The sequence below is a fragment of the Lithobates pipiens genome, unplaced genomic scaffold, assembly GCF_037356315.1.
Source record: "Lithobates pipiens isolate NorthernLeopardFrog02 unplaced genomic scaffold, aLitPip1_a1.2 Scaffold_13, whole genome shotgun sequence".
Classification (NCBI taxonomy): domain Eukaryota; kingdom Metazoa; phylum Chordata; class Amphibia; order Anura; family Ranidae; genus Lithobates; species Lithobates pipiens.
The window spans coordinates 244,995,923-245,021,283 of NW_027507718.1; positions in this window are offsets into that span (position 1 = coordinate 244,995,923).

Below are 25,361 nucleotides of genomic sequence, written 5' to 3' on the forward strand. Positions count from 1 at the left end.
CATTGAAGTATTACCTTCAGATGTTCTACGAGCAAAAATTACACATCTCATGCAGCAGCAACCTATTACAATTTTGAAGGCCCTGGAGTACCAAGACAATGAAATTGCCCATAAAATTACCCCATTTTGGAAAGCTAACACCCCAACGTATAATCTGTGAGGTATAATGAGTCTTTTGAACGGTTCAGTTTTTTCCAGAAGTTTTTGGAAAATGTGGAAAAAACACACAAAGTGTTTACACAAAGTTGCCAATTTATAAGATATTTCTAACACATGTATATAGCAAAAATTACACCCCAAAACACATGCTGCTACTCCTCCCGAATATGACGATACTACATGTGTAGGACTTTTACACAGCCTGGTTACATAGAGAGGCAGAACATTGAAGTAGTACCTTCAGGCGTTCTAGGAGCATTAATGACACATCTCATTTCATTCCTACCTATCACACTTTTGAAGGTCCTGGAGCACCAAGACAGTGAAATTACCCACAAAATGACCCCATTTTGAAAAGCAAACACCCCAACATATATTTTATGAGGCATGGGCTGCAAATAGGTACTCGGGTACTCTGATGAGCTGCAGATAGGTACTCTGGTACTCTCATGGCCTGGTGACAGGTACTCGGGTACTCTGATGGCCTGGTGAAAGGTACTCGGGTTCTCTGATGGCCTGGTGACAGGTACTCGGGTAATCTCATGGCCTGGTGACAGGTACTCGGGTACTCTCATGGCCTGGTGACAGGTACTCGGGTACCACAATGGCCTGGAGACAGGTTCTCTGATGGGCTGGTGACACGTATTTGAGTACTCTGATGGCCTGGTGACAGGTACTCAGGTACTCTGATGGCCTGGTGACAGGTACTGGGGTACTCTGATGGCCTGGCGACAGGTACTGGGGTACTCTGATGGCCCGGTGACAGGTACTCGGGTACTCTGATGGCCTGGTGACAGGTTCTCTGATGGCCTGGTGACTGGTATTTGGGTACTCTGAAGGGCGGTTAGGTACTCAGGTACTCATATGGACTGTGACAGGTACTCGGGTACTCTGATGGGCTGTGACGGATACTCGGGTACTTTGATGGGCTGTGACAGGTACTTGTGTACTCAGATGGACTGTGACGGGTACTCGCATGGACTGTGACAGGTACTCAGGTACTCGGATGGACTGTGACAGGTACTTGAATGGACTGTGACAGGTACTCGGGTACTCTGATGGGCTGTGACAGGTACTCGGGTACTTTGATGGGTGGTGACAGGTACATGGTTACTCTGATGGACTGTGACAGGTACTATGATGGACTGTGAGTGACAGGTACTATGATGGGTGGTGACAGGTCCTCTTTATTGGGGGGGCAATCAGTGTGTGTTGGTGTGTACTATAAGCGGTAACGAGATATTACCGCAATCTCCTCCTCACACATGATCGGTGTGTGAGGAGGAGAACCCAGTAACATCTCATTACCGCGGTTTGTTTACATTTAGTGATCGGCTGTGAAAGGATCACAGACAATCATGTGGGTAAACAGCCAGCCAATGGCTGTTTACCAGCGTCGATGATGAACAGTATTCCCGGGAACACGCCAGCACCGACATGCGCGCACAGCTCGCTCGCAATCGTGCGCATGCGCCGTGCACAGTGGGGGTGTGACCATCTGTGATCGGCCGTAACTTCATCACGGCTGATCACTAGGTAAACAGCCATGCCCAATAGCTGATCACCCCCCCCCTCGATGGTGAGTGGTGTCTCCGTAACACGCCGCCACTGAAGGAACAGGGATGCGTGCGCACGATCGCGCACATTCTCTGTTTAAACAGGAGGACATCATATGACGCCCTCCCGCCACAATAGGTGCACTGCCTGGCCGTCATTTGACGGCCGGCGGGCAGCATCTAGTTAAAATCCATGTATAAGCTGTATATAATATTTATTATTTATGGTAATTTGAAATATGTCTTCATATATTTGTCATGGCCTCTGAGATACTCTCCTGTGCCCTCCTATGGTAGGTTCACCCCTGGTAGGGTACACAGTGCCCACGGTACCTGCCTCCTCCCTCCCTGACCATTGAACATGGGGGCTGGTCCTCAGCCATAATTTGGATTAGTGATTGGTGGGCCATGTGTGTGACTGCACGAATTCCCACTGGGTTTCAAGTTTTCTTTTGACACCCACTATGTGCCTTCTGTTTGCATTCCCCTCTGGTTCCACAGCTCATTTGCTGCTTCCCGGCCCCACCCTGTTCCCTCCCAGACACTGCTGGCTTGAATACCACTGGTGGATGGAGCTGTCTACTCCTCCTTTGGACTGTGTTTCCATGGCACTGCCTGGGGATGTATGCTGTCCATGTCATGATGGCTCTTTTGTCGCCATGATCCTTGCGAATTGTTGGCCAGTGCGGGATCGTACATTGGCACATGCGCGGTGGGCCCTCTTTGTCCATGCTCGCTTGGTGACGTCAAATGCAGAGCGAGCAGGAGGTATTTAATGCTGGCCACTCCAGCAGACCTTTGGCTGGAGATCAGGGGCGACCGTACCTTTCTACCATGTTGTGCAGGTATATATTTTCTTTAGATTTCAAGCTTTCTGTCTTTTGTCTCATGAATTTTCGGATTTTATTGACTTATTTGAAGGATTCCTTTACTTGGTTGCCTACTGGCTCTTGATCATGACCCTTTTCTATGGTCCCTACAGTATCTTAAGGGTACAAGCTGAGTCTTTTCATTCAAGCAATTGGAGACTAGTAAATTAATTTTGTTTACGTTGAGCTATGTACTACTCCCTGCCTCTAATTCATATGTTTATAGATACATTCAGACATGGTATTCTTCTCTTTCCCTCTATTTTTGGATTAAAATGTCACTATTTTATTTATTTCCTGACATTTTTTATGTATATTTTACCTAATGCTGGGCATCATCCTTGTATTTCAGTGGATAGAAGCTCTGTATTGAAATTTTTCGGACAATTTCCAGTCTCCCTTCCACATTATAACACTCATTTGGCGCCCCTGAACCAATTTGTTTTATAATATTGAGCATAGTAGGTATCCCTTAAGCCGCGTACACACGGGCGGACTGTATGGCCTACTTAGTCCGTCATACAATCCGATGGACAGTCCGTCATACTTTCGAATGAACGGACTTGACCACACACGGAATGCACAAACAGTCCGTCGAAAGCTTGCGCGATGACGTGTACAGCACGTACGACGGGACTAGAAATAGGAAGTCCAATACACAGCAATGCACCCTTCCGCCGTGTAAATCCTTTCTGAGCATGCGCCATTCTTAGTCCATTGAACTAGCCTACTGACGAGCGGATTGTCCGCTGAAACCAAAGTATGACGGACAGAATTTCGAAAAATCCGAAATACTTAGTACGCCAGACTGCACGCTGAAAAAGTCCGCTGAAGCCCACACACGAGCGGACTGTCCGCTGAAATGTGTTTCGACGGACTAAGTAGGCCATACAGTCCGCCCGTGTGTACGCGGCATTAAACTTTGCAGGTTGACTATATATTGGATCTTGAACCAAGAACTAGAACACCCCTAGTGGTGGACTTTTTAGGCACATACAATAAGTATCAAGTTTGTAAAGTACAAAACTATTTTTTTATTGAAAAAGTAAGAAAAACGTATAAAATAAGGAATGCATAAATACACTGATAATCGGCAGACACACTGATTGCTTAGAGTACCCTACGCGTTTCAGAGAGACTGAATCTCCTTCTTCAGGGGTATGTATAAGTATAAAAAAGTCTATTGAAAAAAGATTATTTATATTAGAATATATATTAGAATTTTTTTTTTTTTTAAAGAAACATACATACATTGTACATATACCAATATTATAGCGTACACTTACATATTCAGAACAGTGTGTCAGATAGGCATTCCATGAGACGTGTCAGTGGATGGAGTGGGTGTGGCCCCGTTCCGACGTGCATGCACACGCACATGTGCTGTGGACAGGGCAGTGCGCACATCACTCGGGGGCAGACACGCACTCAGTCTCCCCTCCCCATCCATCAGCTGATGCAATTTGTTGCGCCAGCTGATTGGAGAGGGGCCATCATAAATGACACAGCCACGTCCGTTTGGCATCCTTCACATTTGGTTGTTGCATGCCGTGACATGCCGTGACAGATGGGTGGATAAACATAGTGCAAATGTATCCTTTCTTCCTTTTTTTTTTTGCTAAACTGATCACAGTAATTATATTTAAATGGTAATTATCATCAATTGCTATTAAATTAATTATTATTGAAAATAATATTATTTTATTAATAATATTATTATTTCTTTCTTAATTAACTATATATAAAAAAATATCAATTTGGCCTCTATTAAAATATTGATGGATGTCAAATAAATATCATTATTTATTTGCTAGAAAATTACATAGAACCCCAAAACATTATATATGTTTTTTTAGCAAACACCCTGGAGAATACAATGGTGGTCGTTGCAACTTTTGATCTCGCACGGTATTTGCGCACTAAATTTAGCCCAATTTTTGCATAATGAGAAAGATGAAGTTACACCGAGTAAATAGATACCTAACATGTCACTCTTCAAAATTGCACACGCTCGTGGAATGGCGCCAAACATCGCTACTTAAAAATCCCCATAGGCGACGCTTTAAATTTTTTTACTGGTTACATGTTTTGAGTTACAGAGGAGGTCTAGGGCTAGAATTATTGCTCTCACTCTAACATTTGCAGCGATACCTCACATGTGTGGTTTGAACACCATTTTCATATGTGGCGGGACTTACGTATGTGTTCGCTTCTGCATGCAAGCACATGGGGACAGGGGCACTTTACATTTTTTATTTTTTTTATTGTTCATTTTACTTTATTTATTTTAGTTTTACATTTTTTTTCCCCAAAAATACATTTTTTGATCACTTTTATTCCTATTACAAGGAATGTAAACATCCCTTGTAATAGGAATATGGCCTGACAGGTCCTCTTTACAGTGAGATATGGGGTCAATAAGACCCCGCATCTCACCTCTAGGCTGGGAAGCCTGAAATAAAAAAAATAGAAAAATAAAAAGATTCTGGCTTTGATCGTATTGGTGAGTCGGTAGAAGCACCGAAGGGCGGCGGGAGGGGGGGGTGTCTATGGATGGGTATTGCAGGGTATAACCGAGTATCTTTGAGTATGGCAGGGTATCTCCGAACATGGCAGGGTATCTCCGAGTATTGGCAGGGTATCTCCGAGTATTGGCAGGGTATCTCCGAGTATTGGCTGGAATTGTACTGCAGAGTAATGGTGGGTACTGCAGAGTATTGGCGGGTACTGCAGAGTATTGGCGGGTATTGCAGTGTATTAGCTGGTATTGCAGAGTTTTGGTAGAGTATTAGCTGGTATTGGCAGAGTATTAGCTGGTATTGGCAGAGTATTAGCTGGTATTGCAGAGTATTAGCTGGTATTGCAGAGTATTGGCGGGGTATTGAGGGGATAAATTCGGTGAGCAGCGATGTGGGCACTGCAGATGCAGCCCACAGCACTACTGACACCGATCTCTTCCCCCTCCGCTGTACTGATCGGTACAGAGAGGGGAGGGAGGAACCGGCGTCATAACATGATGCCGGTTTGTTTACAAGTGATCACTCCGTCATCTGATGAAGCGATCACGTGGTAAACGGCCACGTTGAGCGGCCGTTTACCGTGATCCGTGAGGCGCCAGGTCCTGTGGACCCGGCGGTCATGGATGCTCTTGAGTGCGCGCCCCAGGGAATTCTGGGAGGACGTCATATGACGGCCTTTCAGAGTTAAACAACCGCCCCATTCGGCTATGGGCCGGTTGTTAAGTGGCTAATTAAATACCACCAAAAAAAAGCTCTAGTTTAGGGATGAGCCGAACACCCCCCGGTTCGGTTCGCACCAGAACTTTCCAACGGAACCCAAATTCGAACGAACTTTAGAACCCCATTGAAGTCTATGGGACTCGAACGTTCAAAATTAAACGTGCTAATTTTAACGGCTAATATGCACGATACTGTCCTGAAAAAAGGGTTTGGGGACCTGGCTCCTGCCCCAGGGGACATGGGTCAATGCATAAAATGTTTTTAAAAATGGCCGTTTTGGCGGGAGCACTGATTTTAATGACGATTAAAGTGAAAAAAAAAAGTGAAATATTCCTTTAAATATGGTGCCTGGGGGGTGTCTGTAGTATGCCTGTGAAGTGCCACGTGTTTCCCGTGTTTAGAACAGTCCCTGCACAAAATGACATTAAACGGAAATAACACCATTTAAAACTGCTTGCGGTTTTAATGTTATATCTGGTTCCTGCAATATGGTTGAAAATCATTGAGAAAAATGGCATGGGTACCCCTCCCTGCCCATTACCAGCCTATTTGGGTCTTGTACGCATATTAAGGGGAACCCTGTACCCATATTAAAAAAAGGAAATGCGTGTGGCCCCCAGGCCCTATATACTCAGAACAGCAGTATACAGGCAGTGCAAACAAGACAGGGACTGTGTAGGTTTGTTGTGTTAAGTTGAATCTGTTTGTAATTTTCAACTGGTACATTTTTAAAGTCTAGCTCCAGTCAAAAAAACGATTTTAAGCTTTTTGGAAAACATAGGGAAGGGTTATCACCCCTGTATAATTTGTTTTGTCGTCCATCTTTTTTCATCTCACTTGCTGTTGTCTCCTTCCGTTTGCAAGTAGGAGATGTTTGTAAATTGGATGTTTGAAAGTAGGGGCCTGCCCTATATGCTCTGCAGAAATGGCGGAACAAGGTGTTGGTTTTGCCACAACATTGTAAGCCCTCAAAGTGACTCTTGGTGGGCGCTGGAGCGCCCTGCTGTGAACGATTATATCAAGAATTGTAATTACATGCCATTGTTGAACAGTGGTAGAAAAATTTACCTTTGGTGGTTGTGGTGCTGGTGCCACAACACTATAAGTCCTCACCATTACTCTGGGTGGGCACAGGAAGGGGCCCTCCTGTGAAATATTATATCAAGAATTGTAATTACATGTCCCTGTTAAACAGGGGCAGAAAAATTTGGCCTTAGGCACTGCTGCTGGTGCCACCACACTGCAACCTCTCCCATATACTCTAGTTTTATTGCAGGAATTAGCCCTGCTGCAAAGCATTGCATCAAAAATTGTACTTAAACGCCCCTGTTAAACAGGGGCAGAAAAATTGGGCCTTAGGCACTGGTGCCACCACACTGCAACCTCTGCCATATACTCTAGTTTTATTGCAGGAATTAGCCCTGCTGCAAAGCATTGCATCAAAAATTGTAATTAAACGCCCCTGTTAAACAGGGGCAGAAAAATTGGGCCTTAGGCACTGGTGCTGGTGCCACCACACTGCAACCTCTGCCATATACTCTAGTTTTATTGCAGGAATTAGCCCTGCTGCAAAGCATTGCATCAAGAATTGTAATTAAACGCCCCTGTTAAACAGGGGCAGAAAAATTGGGCCTTAGGCACTGGTGCTGGTGCCACCACACTTCAACCTCTTCCATATACTCTAGTTTTATTGCAGGAATTAGCCCTGCTGCAAAGCATTGCATCAAAAATTTTACTTAAACGCCCCTGTTAAACAGGGGCAGAAAAATTGGGCCTTAGGCACTGGTGCTGGTGCCACCACACTGCAACCTCTGCCATATACTCTTGTTTTATTGCAGGAATTAGCCCTGCTGCAAAGCATTGCATCAAAAATTGTAATTAAACGCCCCTGTTAAACAGGGGCAGAAAAATTGGGCCTTAGGCACTGGTGCGGGTGCCACCACACTGCAACCTCTGCCATATACTCTTGTTTTATTGCAGGAATTAGCCCTGCTGCAAAGCATTGCATCAAGAATTGTAATTAAACGCCCCTGTTAAACAGGGGCATAAAAATTGGGCCTTAGGCACTGGTGCTGGTGCCACCACACTGCAACCTCTTCCATATACTCTAGTTTTATTGCAGGAATTAGCCCTGCTGCAAAGCATTGCATCAAAAATTGTACTTAAACGCCCCTGTTAAATAGGGGCAGAAAAATTGGGCCTTAGGCATCACCCAGAACCAGAAATGTTCTTCCAACATATCAGCGGAGGAGGAAGAGGATAGACAATCAACATAACAGGACAGTCACTCAGCATCAGCATAGGCAGTCTTGAAGGGATGTGATATTTCAAAAAAAATTATTCTGTTACATCAGCTTCAGGTGCTTGGTAGCTGTGGGTGATCCAAGACTGATTCATCTTGATGAAGGTCAGTCGATCAACTGATTCGGTGGACAGGCGCACCCTGTGATCGGTAACAAAGCCACCAGCAGCACTGAAGGTGCGTTCCGAAAGAACGCTGGATGCAGGACAGGCCAGTAGCTCAATTGCATACTGTGCAAGCTCTGGCCAGTGATCCATCCTCAAGACCCAGTAAGCCAGAGGATTTTCGGTGGGAAAGGTGTCCAAGTCTGACCTTGCCCCTAGGTATTCCTGCACCATGTACATCAGACGCTGGCGATGGGTGCTGGAACCGATCATACCTTGGGGCTGCGGACTAAAAAATTGTCTGAAAGCATCAGTCAGACGGCCACCTTCTCCACCGCTCCTTCTGACCGATGCCTCAGCAACATGTTGTCCAGGACCAGGAGTTTGTAACCTCCCAGTCTCTGGGAACGCGTTGCACAGACCTTTCTGCAAGGCCTCCCGGAGATGTCTCATCCTCTGCTCCCTCCGCGATGGCAAGATAAGGTCGGCAACCTTACCCTTGTACTGTGGATCAAGGAGAGTGGCCAGCCAGTAATGGTCCCTCTCCTTGATCCGAAGAATACGAGGATCCTTCCGCAGGCTTTGCAGGATCAGGGAGGCCATGCAGCGTAGGTTAGCTGAGGCATTCGGTCCGGAGTCCTCTGGGTCACTAAGGGCAACATGATCCGCAGCTACCTCCCCCCAGCCACGTACAAGTCCACGTGTTTCTTGGGACTGTAAATCATCCCTACAAGACTGCTGCTGCTGATGCTGAGTGCCAGCCTCCACCTCCATGCTGACACAATCATCCTCCTCCTCCTCTTCCTCCTCCTCATCCTCTTCCTGTGTGATGGGTGGCACAGCAGGAACACTGTCTGGATAAAGGGGGCCTTGAGAGGCAAGGAAGTCCTCCTCTTCCTGCCTCTGTTCTGCCTCAAGTCCCCTGTCCATTATTCCACGCAGCGTATGCTCCAAGAGGTGGACAAGAGGTACAGTGTCACTGATGCATGCACTGTCACTGCTCACCATCCTTGTGGCCTCCTCAAACGGTGACAGGACAGTGCATGCATCCCTGATCATGCCCCACTGGCGTGGTGAGAAAAAACCGAGCTCCCCTGACCCTGTCCTGGTGCCGTAGTCGCACAGGTACTCATTGATGGCCCTCTGCTGCGTGTGCAGCCGCTGCAGCATGGCCAACGTTGAGTTCCACCTGGTGGGCATGTCACATATAAGGCGGTTCTTGGGCAGGTTCAACTCCTTTTGGAGCTCAGCCAGCCGAGCACAGGCATTAAATGATCGGCGGAAATGCACACAGACTTTCCTGGCCTGCTTCAGGACATCCTGTAAGCCGGGGTACCTGCCCAAGAACCGCTGCACCACCAGGTTAAGGACGTGAGCTACACAGGGCACATGGGTCAGTTGTCCCTGTCGGAGGGCGGAGAGGAGGTTGGTGCCATTGTCGCAAACCACCATTCCTGGCTTAAGCTGGCGTGGCGTCAACCACCTCTCGGCCTGCCCCTGCAAAGCTGACAAAACATCCGCCCCAGTGTGGCTCCTGTCCCCCAAACAAACCAGCGCAAGCACGGCATGGCATCGTTTTGCCTGCGTACTTGCGTAGCCCCTGGAACGCCTACGAAGCACCGCTGGTTCTGAGGACAGAGCACTGGAAGAGGCCCTGGAGGAAGAAGAAGAGGAGGGGGTGGAGGAGAGAGGTGTGTTACAACCAATAGTAGCATTTTGGAGGCGTGGTGGCGGAACAACCTCCAACACTACTGCACCTTGTCCTGCATCCTTCCCAGCTGCCAGAAGAGGGACCCAATGGGCCGTGAAAGACAGGTAACGTCCCTGTCCATGCCTGCTGGACCATGAGTCAGCGGTAATATGCACCTTACCGCTGACCGCCCTGTCCAGCGAGGCAAGGACATTGCCTTCCACATGCCGGTAGAGAGCCGGAATCGCCTTCCGTGAGAAAAAGTGGCGTTCGGGGACCTGCCACTGAGGAACCGCACATTGTACAAACTCACGGAAGGGGGCCGAGTCTACCAACTGAAAAGGCAGCAGTTGAAGTGCTAGCAATTTAGCCAAGCTAGCATTCAACCGCTGGGCATATGGATGGCTGGGAGTGAACTTCTTTCGCCGGTCCAGCAGCTGGGGCAGGGACATTTGCCTGCTATAATCGGACGTGGGTGTACCGCTAGCAGAGTTCCCGGAAGCACTTGGCTGTGACACACCTAATTCTACACCTTCATTCCTCTCAGAGCAGGTTTCAGAGAGGACTGAAGGTCTAGTGGGGTTGGAGATGCCAGCTGATGAGGAGCAAGGAGAGGTCCGCTTTGTTCTTTGGTGTGGGTCTTTGAGGTACGCTTGCCAACAAGCTGCATGGCAGGTCAACATATGTCTGGTCAAGCATGTGGTGCCCAAGCGGCTGATGTTTTGGCCATGCGAGATACGCTTGAGACATATGTTGCAAATAGCAGCGGTGCGATCTGATGCACTCATCTCAAAAAAGGCCCACACCAAAGAACTTTTAGAATAACGCGCAGAGGCAGCGCCCTGCACAGGCGGAGCTCTGCGGTGTGATTCAGTCGGTGTGCTGCCCCTAAGCTGGCCCCCGGAGGGCATACTGCCTCGTTGGACATGTGCGTCCTCCTCCTCCTCCTCCTCTCTCCTTCCAGGCACCCACGTGGAGTCAGTGCCCTCATCATCCCCTCCCTCTTCATCGCTGTAGCAAACCTGGCAGTATGCTGCAGCTTGTGGAACATGACTGCCAGATTGCTGTCCTTCTTGAGCATCCCCTCTCTCTGCACTCACGCTACTGCCTTCCTCTAGCTGAGTGTCATCATCAGAGCCCACAAAACACTGGGCATCCTCCTGGAGCATGTACCCAACACTGTGCTCAAAGAGTTCAGGAGACTCCTCAGGAAGACGTGGTGGGTCTAGGGAAGGAGTCACTGATGATGACATTGAGAGGTGGGAAGACGATGCGTTGGCAGCTGCTTTGCTAGTACCCTGAGACTGGGTGAGAGAGGATGAGGAGGATGAAGAGGGCTTGGTCATCCACTCTACCAAGTCGTTAGGCATGTTGCGGTTCAACATGTCCAGCTGCCGAAAAGAAGGACAAGCGTGTCCCATGGCCACGTGCTGATGACAATGCACCGCGTCCACGACCAGCACTGTTGTCTCTAGACACAGAGCCTGCTTGCCCTCTTTTATCGGCTCGCGCCTGTCTGCCTCTCCTTGCTGGCCTTCCAGACATGGTAATGGCCTGAAGGGAGTTGGGTAAAACAGCAGTGTAATGGAGTCACACAACACCCACTAAGCCCTGCAGATGGCTCTATTAGAGAACAGCAATAAAGGGTAGATACAGGTGTATATTGTGCTGGAGTCACACAACACCCACTAACTCCTGCAGATGCCTTTATTATAGAACACCAGAGATAAAGGGGTATACTGTAATTGAGTCACACAACACCCACTAAGCCCTGCAGATGGCTCTATTAGAGAACAGCAATAAAGGGTAGATACAGGTGTATATTGTGCTGGAGGCACAAAAAACCCACTAACTCCTGCAGATGCCTTTTTTATAGAACACCAGAGATAAAGGGGTATATACAGATGTATACTGTGCTGTGCTGGAGGCACACACAACTTCCAATAACTCCTGCAGATGGCAAGTGGGCTCAAATAGATAAGAGCTATGTAGGTGGATATAGCGGTGTGTACTGGGTACAGAGCACGCAGACAGCACGCACAAGCTCCTAACACTACTGACTGCAAGCTCTATTATAAAAGATAAATCACTAGCTATATAGGTGAGGTGAATATAGCGGTGTATACTGCGGTCAGGGCACACAGACAACAACCACTACACAACAGCAAGATCGAAAATCGACCTAAAACGATCGGTGTGTTCTGTGTTGAAGGTACACAGAACACCCACTAACTGCTTCAGACGCCAACACACTACACTAGGCCGCCGCGCTGGCGGCCTTATATAGTGTGGGGCGTGTACTACACAGCCTGAGCTATGATTGGCCACAGGCATCCTGCCTGTAGCCAATCATGGCTCTCCTCGCTGCTGGCGCTGTGATTGGCCAAGCATGCGGGGTCACAGTGCATGCTTGGCCAATCATGAGCCAGCAATGCACTGCGATGACGCAGTGCATTGTGGGCCGTGAGCGGCACACGAATTTGGCGCGAACGGCCAATAACGTTCGGAAATCGCCGTACGGGCGAACAGCCGATGTTCGAGTCGAACGTATGTTCAACTCGAACACGAAGCTCATCCCTACTCTAGTTGTGTGAACAAAATTATAACATTTTAGTTTGAATACAGTGTTACATGACCACGCAATTGTCATTCACAGTGTGACAGCGATGAAAGCTGAATATTGGCCTTGGCAGGAAGGGGCTCGGTGTTGAAGTGGTTAAAAAAAATATACATTTTTTACAAACCTTAATTTTGCCGATTAAAATATGTAAATATTTAATAAAAAGAAAATACATACAAATTTACATCCATTCTATTTTCTTTTACTATACACACAGACTGAAGGTACTATTGTTGAGAGTTTTTCTACTTTAAGAGACAGTACCTCTGGAGCTTAAATGTGTCTGTTTAGTTGCAGAACATTTTATTGCTAGCAAATCGTATTTTAGTTATCCTCTGTGTCAGGAAAATCAACAAACCACAGAAAATTGTGGTAATTGCTTCAGTATTTTGTTTTTCATAGTGTGAAGCTTAAATATAGATCTACTGATCTAAAATGTACGCTTAAAGTAAATGAAAAGCCTAGATCATTAAAGAAAATCAGCTAACACAAACAGAATGACTCATTATATTCTGACAGCGCAATTCAGTTTTTTATTTGTTTTATTTAGGATATCAAAAAAGGTGTTTTATATATCAGCTATTATTTGACTATTTTATGTCAGTCTTTTCAAATACATATAGCTAACATTTTATTTTTTCACTAAAGATGCACATGGTAGATTTCAACACACAGCTTAAACTGCACATTTATTTACACATACAAGTGTCCATTCTTAGCATACCCTCCTACCTCTCATACACTAGTCATCTTTTTCCAGACAAACTCAATTTCGAGGCTGTACTGATCTAGGATCACACCTTCATATTTGGAGGAATTGCCCTCCCTGTAGTCAGTGCATTTTGAAAGGCTATATTTCTCAATATTTTGACACTAATCGATGTGTCTATCCCTCCTGATTCTTCGGTGGCACTCCTAAACTCAAAAGCAGCTAATCTTTCCCATCGCTAATTTAAACTCCTACTGCAGATCACTAATGACAAGTTAAAACTCACAAGGTAGACATGATGTCAGCGCATGTGAAGTAATACCCCCGGGGAAGATGAACTGCACACAGGTAGAGAGGCAACTGATGGTTCCGGCTGTGCTGGTGGATCCAAGTGCTTCCAGAGACTTAGGTCGGCTCAGAGGCAGTCACTGACGTTACATCTGGATGTGATGTCATCAACTGCCTATGACCTGATCTGAGTCTAAGGAAGTGCTGGGAGCCACCAGCCGGAACCTTCAGATGCCTCTCTACCTGTGCGCAGTTCTTCTTCCCTGGGAGTAGGTGAACCACTATACTACTTCACATGCACTGACATTATGTCTATCTTGTAAATTTAAACTTGTCATTTTTAGATTAAAGGTCTTCATATTGCTGCACTTAGATGGTGCTGCTCTCTCTTTTGTTTTGCCATTTACAGAGTCCCTTCTACCTTGTTCTGAGCTGGCAGCCATTCAAAGTCAGCATCCTTTGAGACCACCACTGGCTTTTGAATTGTATGAACTGCCACATATGGATTCCCAGTGACAGAGAGTTTAATGCCCACTCTCTTTTCACCCAAAGGACAGTGCACACATGAGTATATACCGTATGTCTTTTTTTTACTGCAGATCACTACAGCCGCAAAACAAAAGATTGGCAAAGCCTGGAAAACCCCAACTCTTATATTAGCTGAAACTAAGCATGTGATCCATGCCAAAATATTGGCCATTACCCATGACAAAATTTGTAACCATGACAAAATCCCTGGGTGACACACTATTTTCTCCAACTTTGATTAATCTTTATTGATGCCTTGGTAAACTTTCTCTGCCCTCATACCCTTTATATGCATACCATGTGCTTGGAGTCATACCTTAACCCAGGGATCCCTCGATTCCCTCTCCCTACTCTTGACTTTCATCCTTCTTCCTTTCTCCTCTCCCCTACTACTCTCCTTCCTCCCATTTTCCATTCTTCTTTCGGCTCAGGTCACAGTATTTACACCCATGCCTTATGCATTCACTGTACTATGCCCCTAAGCTTCACCCACATGGTTAATCTCCCGATATGCCTGCTATGCTTATATTCCTGACAATTTGTGCTAACTGATTGTTCAATGTCCTGTTATGAACTTCTTGGTTGCATTGTATTTCAGTCTTTCTTAACTATTATAGGGAAACAACCTCTTCAGCTGTTACAGTGGGTATAAAAAAGAATCACCCTCCTTTAAAATAATCACATGTTGTTGCTTTGCATCCTGAAATTAAGACAGACACAGTTTTTGTTTTATCCAGCTGTATTTACTTGTGCAACTTTTAACACCAAGTGTTAGTCTTTACGTCTAGAGGAAAAGAGATTTCATCTCCAAATACGGAAAGGTTTCTTCACAGTAAGAGCTGTGAAAATGTGGAATAGACTCCCTGCAGAGGTGGTTCTGGCCAGCTCAGTGGATTGCTTTAAGAAAGGCCTGGATTATTTCCTAAGTGTACATAATATAACTGGGTACTAACATTTATAGGTAAAGTTGATCCGGGGAAAATCCGATTGCCTCTCGGGGGATCAGGAAGGAATTTTTTCCCCTGCTTTAGCAAATTGGATCATGCTCTGCTGGGGTTTTTTGCCTTCCTCTGGATCAACTGTGGGTATAGAATTGGGTATATGGGCTGGTATGATATTATTACGGTATATAATTTTTTTTTTTTATTTGTGGTTGAACTGGATGGACTTGTGTCTTTTTTCAGCCTGACTAACTATATAACTATGTAACTATATAACCCCAACATGTCAGAAAAACCCCCAGAAAAAACAGAATCACTGATTTGGAAAAAGGATCACCCCCTTATATCAGTATTTTGTTGAACCCAGTGGCGGCCCGTCCATTAAGCGCGCACGAGCGTCGTGCCCCCTATCCATGTGTCTGGCTCCCTGATCTACATGCAGGGCGCTGGACGCAAGGATTCTAATGGGGGGGGTGTTTTTTTTAGAAGCATGCGATTATAGCAAGAGCACTGTGCTCCGAGCCCACCCAGTTGTGCGACAATAGCAAATTAATAAGTGTGTGTGTGTGTCTGTGTCCTTATAGAGTTTGTAACACATGTATTTTCTCTTTGTATTTTTTTGTTGTGTCTTTGCAAAACAGATGTGTTTTAGAGCAAGTGTTCTTTACTTTTGTTTCTTTATCTTTTTTGGGGGTGGGGGGGGTATTTTTCTCTGAAATATTTTTGATGTTGTCAACTAGTGTCGTTTGTAAGTTGTTAGTTTAACTTTGATATAATTGTCTGTACTGCATTATTTTGCAAAATCTTCCTCAAGTTGTTGTGACTAATATATGTTCAAATCCTTAAGATACTGTCCATTTGTTTGCACAGCCCTTTTAACTTCTGTTAATTTCCTCTGCAAAATGGTCTGACCTCAAAACCATATTCTGTTAGTGTCTCAAATTAACATACATGTGTTTTTTGCTTTCCTTGCTCTTTTCCAAGTCCTGTTATGTTGACCAATAAAATTTGTTAATAATTTATTTTGCAGATGCATACTCAATCCAATTAATGCACTTTACACCCTCACCCCCACCCCTAAAAAATTTCCATGCAACAGATTTCATGGCAGCATATGCATGAATTGTGCATATGCTGCCATGGATAGGCACCAGGAAAGGAAAATTACAGAGAGGTAAATATTAAGTTTTCCATTTTAGTGCAGTGGTTCTCAGCCTCAGTCCTCAAGTACCTCCGACATGACATGTTTTGGGAATTTATCTTATCTAAAATAGCTGTCCAAAATACCAAGCCATCGACTCTGATTTAAAGCACCTGTGCAAGATGAAGTAAAACATGAAAATATGGCCTGTTTGGGGTACTTGAGGACAGGGTTGAGAGGCACTGATTTAGAACACTGAGCTAAATTTGAGCTCAAGACAATCCTATTCTAATTGTGGGCATTTTAGGGAAATCAAGTGAGTGTTAGAACCCCTGCTTGTCTTTTTTAGGTTAGGCTTTGTGTCCCTTTTCTGAAAATTGGCTTTACTTCCTGTCACACAGCCAAACAGGAAGTGAGGGTAAAACCCTAGCATTGTCTTTCCTTGGGGACACACAGGTCAATCTAACTAGACTCCCCATTAGGCAAATTGCACTCTAGCACTTTGTTGTGTACACCCCAAATTATTAGGTATTTTGGGGTTTATTAAAGGCAAATCCACTCTGCAATACAAGTGTACTCAGCGTAAATCTGAAGGGAAGCACTGGTGATTTTATCATCCAGTCATGTAGAAGCAAAGATGCTGTTTTTTTTATTTTGCTCTCGGATCTCCAGGAACTGCACTTCCAAGTCCAAGATACCTAATAATTTGGGGTGTACACAGCAAAATGCTAGAGTGCAATTTACCTAATGGGGAACAGGAAGTGAATAAATTGGAGGAGAAACTGGCAAAATTTGGGAAGTGTCTTCACCCTATCAGGGGTGCAGACATCCCCAAAAACTGACAAGACTTCTAATCCCTCTGCACTAGATCCCCAAGCAAAAATAACAAAGGATTTAATTTAATTTAACTTTGCAAAGACAAATTCCTAAGTTTAACTGTGATGCATGTCAATGGCCCATTTAGACCTTGTTTAATAGAAAACACCAGTTGCCTTTCACTAGAAACATTTGTTAGTTCAGACCTTGAAATCTACATATGTTTTACTATCAATTTTAAAAAAAATTGGGTTTCTGCAGCTAGATACGTGACCTCTGTGTATGTAAGATGCACAACTGCTGTGTGCACGGAGGTATGTACCCGTGGAGCATATCTGGTTCCAGGAAGCAGTGGCCAGCACACAGGAATGACATCATGATACCCCTCCAGGAAGTTGCTTGTACTGCTGTTAATTTCTTCCCACCACCATGCACCACAACTGTTCTGAGGAAGAGATGATCCTTACTTGCAAATTAAGAATTTATGTTATTTATTTTTACATGAGGTGGTGTTTGCGTGGGTCATGTGTGTATGTCTAAATGATTTGGCCTCAAAACACACACCTACTTCCTGTGCACAGATTCACTTCTGGGCCAATATGCATTTCTTCCTTCTTCAGTGTGTGTGTATATATAGATATATATATATATATCTATAGATGTAGGTTCTTGTGTCCATCAGCAGAGAGAATTTGGGTAGATGCCACACTACCAATTCTGAAGGCATAATAATGGTCTAGCACAGGGGTCTTCAAATTACGACCCTCCAGTTGTTCAGGAACTTCAATTCCCACCATACCTAGTCATGTCTCTGATTGTCAGCATTTTATAATGCCTCATGGGATGTGTAGTTCCGCAACAGCTGGAGAACCGTTGTTTGAAGATTCCTGATCACTCTAGCACGTCTTGAAAAAATATGTTTTTTCATGTGACTTGTATAATGTCCAAGGAATATCGTTTGGAAAATACAAGTGGGTCATGGCACATCTACATTCCAATTTGGCACTTAAGATGGTCATGCACTATGCAATCTGATTGGCCAATCTCTGTACAACTTCATATTTAGGCAAAATAGGTGATAGGAAGACGCACTTGAACAATTATTTCAAATGATAGGAAATCAAACAGGCTCTTGTACTAAATCGAATTTACTTAAAGTGGTTGTATAGTCTATTTTTTTACTTTTACCTACAGGTAAGCCTATAATAAGACTTACCTGTAGGTGAAAAAAATCTCCTAAACCTGTATGGTTTAGGAGATATTCCCCTGGCAATGAGCCCCTGACTGCAGCGGTGCATGCGCACAGGGGTTTCTCGGCTGGAAGCCCAGCAGACGCCGGACTCTACCGGAAAGAAATCTCCCACGGGAGTGACGATATCACTGCCACTCACAGCATCGGAGCCACGATATCCCGAAGACACGCCAAGGGAACATGTCAGCTCCCTCGGCATGTATCGGGCAAGATGTCGGGGCCTCGTTCAAAGGTAAGTATTTCCTAATGAGCTAGTATGCGGTGCATACTAGCTCATTATGTCTTTTCCCTTGCAGGTATGAAAAAAAATAAAAAATGTCAGTGGGTTTACTACCGCTTTAAGATCTAACTGATTGCAGTGTATGGTCACCTTTAAAGATTAAGATCTGAAAATGTTCATTTATTGGGTTTAGAAACACTTCTCTGTTCTTTGTAATGTATTGAAAGATTTGGGTAAAAAAGAAAAGGTTTCGAAGGTATATTAGAAGTGATAGGAATGAGATTAGCATAAAAATGGTTAATTAACTGGGAACACCTACTAATTGCCTAACAAGACACATTCAATGATATGAAATTAAAAAATTGTATTGGACATGTGCTATTATCAGTGAGAAAATCACAGTTACCCTAGCGCCAGTTGCAGTTTACATATACGGGTATTTATTATCACTATTTGCGCTTCAATGTGCGCCGGTTCGCACATCCAATTAATGACTTTTCCCGGCGCACCAATTAATGTGTGAACTGATGCAGTACATTTTTCTTAGTAAATCACTCCCAATGTGTTATACTTTACAACTACTGTAAATCAAAACCTAATCTGTTCAGTTTAACCTCCCTGGCGGTATGATTATTTCAGATTTTTGGTGCTCAAAGCGGTACAATTATTTTGCATGGAAATTTGGTGTTTTATATTGTAGGCCTGTAATTCTTAGGAATAACTCACTTAAATCTGTCCAAACCAGAGTCTAGTAGACATCCCGGGTATGATAAAATTTGAAAAACAAAATCATAAATTAAAATATAATTAATAACTATAAAGAATTATACCAAATAATAATATAATAAAAATTATTCAATAATGTAATCAAATCAAAAACACTGAAATTTGCTCAGTTGCAGAATTGTCACTGCCATTACTTTTAAGTATTTGATGACGAATTTCCCCACAAATCACTATCGCTCAATTATGCAGGTGATTCTAATTTATTATTGCTGTTTTCTAGCTTTTGATGTAAAGGGACAGTTTTGGTTGCTATGGATAATCTCCAGTTTCCAGGCAGAAAGAACAGTTTTTATAATATAAAACTACATGCAGGGCACTGGGCAGACCACTAGGGACAAAAGGGATGAGAAATAATTACATACAGCAATGTAATCTGTAAGATTACATTATACTGTATGTAATGTGTGTGTTTCACTTTTTGAATTTGGCGCCGTTCTCCATCCCCGTGCGTCGCAACGATCGCAGGGAATGGAGATCGGCTCTGTGATAGATTGAGCGGAGGACGAGCCGCTTGCACAGCGAGGGGACATAGCTGGATCCAGGGGATAAGGTAAGCATACTCATCCTGGATCGAGCGATGCGATGCCCAGTCTGGCTCGGTGTTACCGCTAATGGTACTGCACTTTCACCCCGAGCCAGACTAGGGAATACCGCCACAGGGGTTAAAACAAAAGGAATATATACTTAATTAAAGGACAAACAAGATACTCTTTTGAATGTAATGTGGGCTGAGGCTCACACAGCAACTTCAGTACAAAGGATGCTTCCCAAGTGCAGCATCCCCAACCTCTCAAACATTTATCACCTCTCCAGCCACCTTCTGGGTACCTCCTCCACAGGATTTGGCTAAAAATTAACAAATCATTGGTTGGTCCTCCTGTTCTATGTTCTGGAAGTTTATTCCAGAGACAGACAGGTATAATTAACCATCTTAGGAAAACTTAGCTAGACAAAAAAAAATGATTACCACTCCACTGAGTACAGTGAAGCCAAAAACTAAATCTAGCCTGACTAGATCATCATGCATCAATGCAGCCAAATCAAGCATCCAGTGTAATTGTATTACACGTCCAGTCATATAGGAAGATAATTAATCCGAAAAACTATGAGATTGTGTCTGGTAATGTAAACGGAATTGTCTGACAAGCAATATTTTGTCTTACGTAGGAATTCATTTTATCTGAACAGTGACAATGTGATGTCTGATGTTTGGTCAGAAACATGACAAGGTTTCACTTGACATGTAATTAGGCAAATTAGGTTTTATTGAAGCACTGTAAGGTGCAATAAATAAGGTGACAAAAGTTTGCAATGGTTGTAGGATGAGGTTACCTGGTATGTAACATTCAGGATAAAGGATGATCTTCTAAAGTGGAAATGGGACCCCCTTTCCCTAGTATGATATAGATTCTTCTTTATCATCAGTTTCCTGTACAGTCCCAGTTTCTCTAGATCAGGGGTCTCCAAACTGCTGCCCGAGGGCCAGATGTGGCCCTTTGCTAGCCTTCATGCGGCCCTTGAAAAAAAACTCCTTCCACTAACATGAGGCACTATTCCTCTCACTGACACCAACAATGGGGCATTATATCTTCCACCGATACCAATGATGGAATACTATTCCTCCTACTAGTAAGGGGAATACTCCTCCTATTGACCACCAACCCTGGCACCATATTTTTTCTCACTGATGCTGGGCCCGTGACATTTTCTGCCCCTGCTGAGCCTGTGACATTTTCTGCCCCTGCTGGCCACAATCCAACCCTCCTAAAGTCTGAAGGACAATAAAGTGGCCCTTTGTTTGAAAAGTTTGGAGACCCTTGCTCTAGATACTTGTCCATGATGGAAAAATATTGGTTGTGAAGGTTTCTAAAAGGTCTGGGGCACCCTTTGCCTGCCTGAAAACATACATATATAAATCATCATCACTGCCACTATATATGTAGACATACGGTACCTGCTGCCTCAGTTGTCAAAAGTGGAAGAGTAAGTAATTACTACAGGCAGACAATTAACACTAAAAAACCCTTGAGATGAAGGAAGTTGGAAATGAAAAGGCAGACAAACCCTGCCTTTCTACAAGGCTAAAACCTGCTCATTTTTCAAAATGCAGTAAGTGTACAGTACAGCACACCAACGTGGGTTTAATGGAGCCCTGTGAACATAGTTATGGTCCCTACCATGCCCTGCAGACAACCAGGCATGGTCACACCCCAAGTGGCTCAAGGAGGTATTGAACTCATGACTGCCTGTTTAGTGCTCCTGTTGCTTTGCCTCTGTGCCACTCCCCAGTTCTTAAATCAGTTTGCCTTCCAGCCAAGCCTAGTTCTATAGGAAGTACTGAGGGCTTTTCTCTGGATCTTTCCTTGCAATCAGTACCTGTCACTCCTGGATCAGCTGAGGCAGGTTACCTAATCAGCTGGGTAAAAAACACTGCCTCACTCTGAGGGATTTGTCAGTTCATTGTCTCCCATTTTGCAGTGTTCCTGGTTTCCAGTTGCAGTGTTCAAAGACTGACCCTGGCTTCAGGCCCTGGCTCTGTTTATCGTTTATCCTGACTTCTGGAATCCCTGACTACGGCTTTACTTCGACTATTCTTTGGCAAATTCCTGGTAAGCCAAGATTCACAGCCCAGGTAGCTTTTTACCTTGTTACCATGGGCTGTGTGTATTTGCAAGGGAGAGCATACATCCCTGCACTATGGACTCCAACCTAGGTACGCCTTTTCACATAGCAGAATGCCCTGTGATCTGTAGGCTTACTATATGAAGATGTGTGGGACTGTGTCCTGGGTACTGATTAAACAAACAATATATTGACATAAATACTGGGGGACAAGCAGGATTTTAGGAAAGGATTGGCAGAATTATTCATAACAGGATAGATCCTAAAAAGGATTTTTAGAGTTTAAAAAAATGGATGTGTTTGAGGTTCTCTTACAAACCCTGTTACAGTGCATTCTTTGAAAATCTGGGACGTAACCCGCAAATCTTCCTCACTCATATCTACACACTCCCCATTACTATCTATTTTTGGTAACCCTCTCTTTCCCCCAGCTTTCTTGGAGCCAGGCCTTTTTGTAGCCTGGTCCGGAGCAGGCATAGATAAAGTCTCAGACCTCCTGAAGGGTGGTTTACCAAAAACCTTCCAGGACCTCCATGATCGATATCACCTCCCTCATACGGAATACTTCCGTTATCTCCAAATCCTACATTTCTTACAATCCCTGCCTAAGCCCAGTCCAACTCAGCACCACACATCATTTTACGAAAAAATATGTGATTCAGACCCACACGCCCCAGGCATTATATCACAACTATATGCCCACCTCATTCCCCCCCCCCCCTTCCCTTCCAGCCTATGCAACGAGATGGTCGACTGATTTTTCTAGAGATCTAGACGCTGACACCTGGAGCGAGATTTGGACTAATACCAAAAACGCATCCCAAAATGTTGTTGCCTCTGAGGCTAATTTTAAAGTGCTAATGCGCTGGTACCTAGTTCCAGCTAGAATCGCCAAGTATGTTCCAGGATACTCGGCGTTATGTTTTAGGGGCTGCACTGATATTGGCACTCACTTGCACATCTGATGGACGTGCCCGATAGTCCGGCAGTTTTGGGAGGCGGTGTTCCAAATGGCATCTACTCTATTTAAATTTGCATTACAACCAGACCCTATCTTCGCTATACTTAACAAATCACCCGAATGCTGCACCCGTAATCAGCTAAAACTATTCCTCCAACTCACCACCGCAGCGAAACAAACCATAGCACACGCCTGGAAGACCACAAATTTACCCTTGCCCGCATTTAGGAATAGGGTAACACAGGCTATGATCCACTGCAGGATTGAGGCCAAGCTCCTTGACCGCCTCCCCAGACATAATAAAATCTGGCAACCATGGGTTGATCACTTTTTGCCTCTTGATGTTGACTTAGACACATTGGATTGCTGAAATAGCCTGTTCAACATTGTACGAAGCATTGTTCTTCATAGACCCCCGTGCCCGGGCGGGCCGGCCAGCCTCCCCCCCTCCTGTCCACTCTCCTTCCCCCTCTCTACTACCCCCACTCCATCTTTCCTGCTTCTTTCTCTTCTTCCCCTTTCCTCTATATACCCCCCCTCACTGAAAATATTTCACTACGCAGTGCCATGATCCCTACTCGGGATCAGCCCTCCAATTCGGGAAGGCTCCGTTCCTCGTTCCTAAGTATCTTCTTACCCATAACCTTCCTTACCATACATTTGTTGTGCATTTTTTTATAATACATTCTTCTGTGATCACTCTATTTTAGGCCGCGTACACACGGGCGGACTGTTCGCCCAACTTTGTCCGCTGAACAGTGTTTGGGCGGACAGTCCGCTCGTGTGTGGGCTTTCAGCGGACAGTTTCAGCGGACAGTTGGACGGACAAGGTTTTTCGGAAATTCCGAAAAACTGTCCGCTGAAACCTTGTTTCAGCGAACAGTCCGCTCGTGTGTAGGCTTGTTCGTCAAACAAAGTTGCGCGCATGCTCAGAAAGGATTTTCACGCCGAAAGCTATAATGCAGTGTATAGGACGTCGTATTTTTCGTCCCGTCGTACGTGCCGTTCACGTCATCGCGCACGGTTTCAGCAAACTGTTCGTTCGTCGTGTGTGGCCATGTCCGTCCATGCTAATTTTGAGCGGACTGTTTGCCGAAACTGTTGGACGGACAAAGTTGGGCGAACAGTCCGCCCGTGTGTACGCGGCCTTACTGTTCGGGTTTTGACGTCCATTATGACTGTAAAGCATTTGTTACATTATCACAAAACGATTTGTAATCCTGCACTTCAACAAGTGATTTGTACTGTGTAATTGCTGTATTGCATGTTAATAAAATATGTTACAAGAAAAAAATGGATGTGTTTAAAAGTTCTTGTTTATAAATGAGGTTCAGTATAGGCCAACATTAGATGGTTGCAGCTCCTCAATAACCAGGCCTTAAGTAACTCTAGTGCACATATAGTAAACAGAAAAAGGAGGGTACTACCATCTAAGTGTAGCTTTTTATTAATAGTGGTAAACCATAAATGCACTAACTGTAGTAGGTCCAAGACAGCAGTAACAAAAACATAGTTCTTCATGCAGAGATTGTCTACAAAGCCGGAAGAAGATGTAGAGCACATTTAAAGTAGTTCTTAAGCCTTAAGGTTTTTCACTAGTGTACCCGTTCAGCAAACACCCACATTGTCGGGGTGTTTCCCACACTCCGCTTGAGTGCTTCCGTCAGTACACTGCTTCCTCCAGTCTGGACCTTCAGATATCAGATATTACAGTCATATGTCGTAATCAAAAAACCAGGCGAGACTAGCTCAGTTACTGTGACAGATCCCGGATACCCCAGCTGGTTACTTCCACCAGACCTGTGTCTCCTGTTCTCCAAATGCACCCGCAGCCAGCAGACTTTCCATAACCAGCCCTTAACCCCCCAATCATGAAGCAAACCATACAAATGTTGAGGGTTAAACAAGCAGAGCATAAACTGTTTATTAAGTACAAAACATACCCTTTTAAACACTGTTAGGGACACTCCCCTTAGCCTTGTCATACAGGGGTAGGGGACAAGGAAGAACCAATGGGAACTCGAAACTTGTACATTCAAACAGAAACTACAGTTGAAACACATAAAGGGATTATGATAAGCAGGCAGCCCCTCCTTACACATCCCCCGCTGGGATATGTCACCACATCTTTCGCCTACGTACCATGACCTAACATAATTAAACACAATCTCTCATTCTTTGCTGGGCCATAGTCTGTGGGTAGGAGGCCAGCCCACAGCCCCCTCCAAAACACACAGTGAAAGTTAGTTCTGCCACATTTCTCCCCTTTTAAAAACTGACTAACCGGGTCTCTGACCTTCAACTGGTCTGGACCTGCGTTAGTCACGAACTCCCACCCCAGACAAACAGCAAAAGGATCAGTATTACTTTGGAGCTGGGGAGAAAAACAGCACATATGGTCTACCTTGAATAAAAACAGCAGCTGCAGAGTGGGACCAGCTGTATGCATTACCGTGATCCGGGGCTGGGCTGTAGGTATTGGGGAGAGGTGAATAACCCTCTGTGCCGATGCCAGTGCTTCACCGGGTAGGGAATGTAGGCTGGTAGTGCTAAGCCAT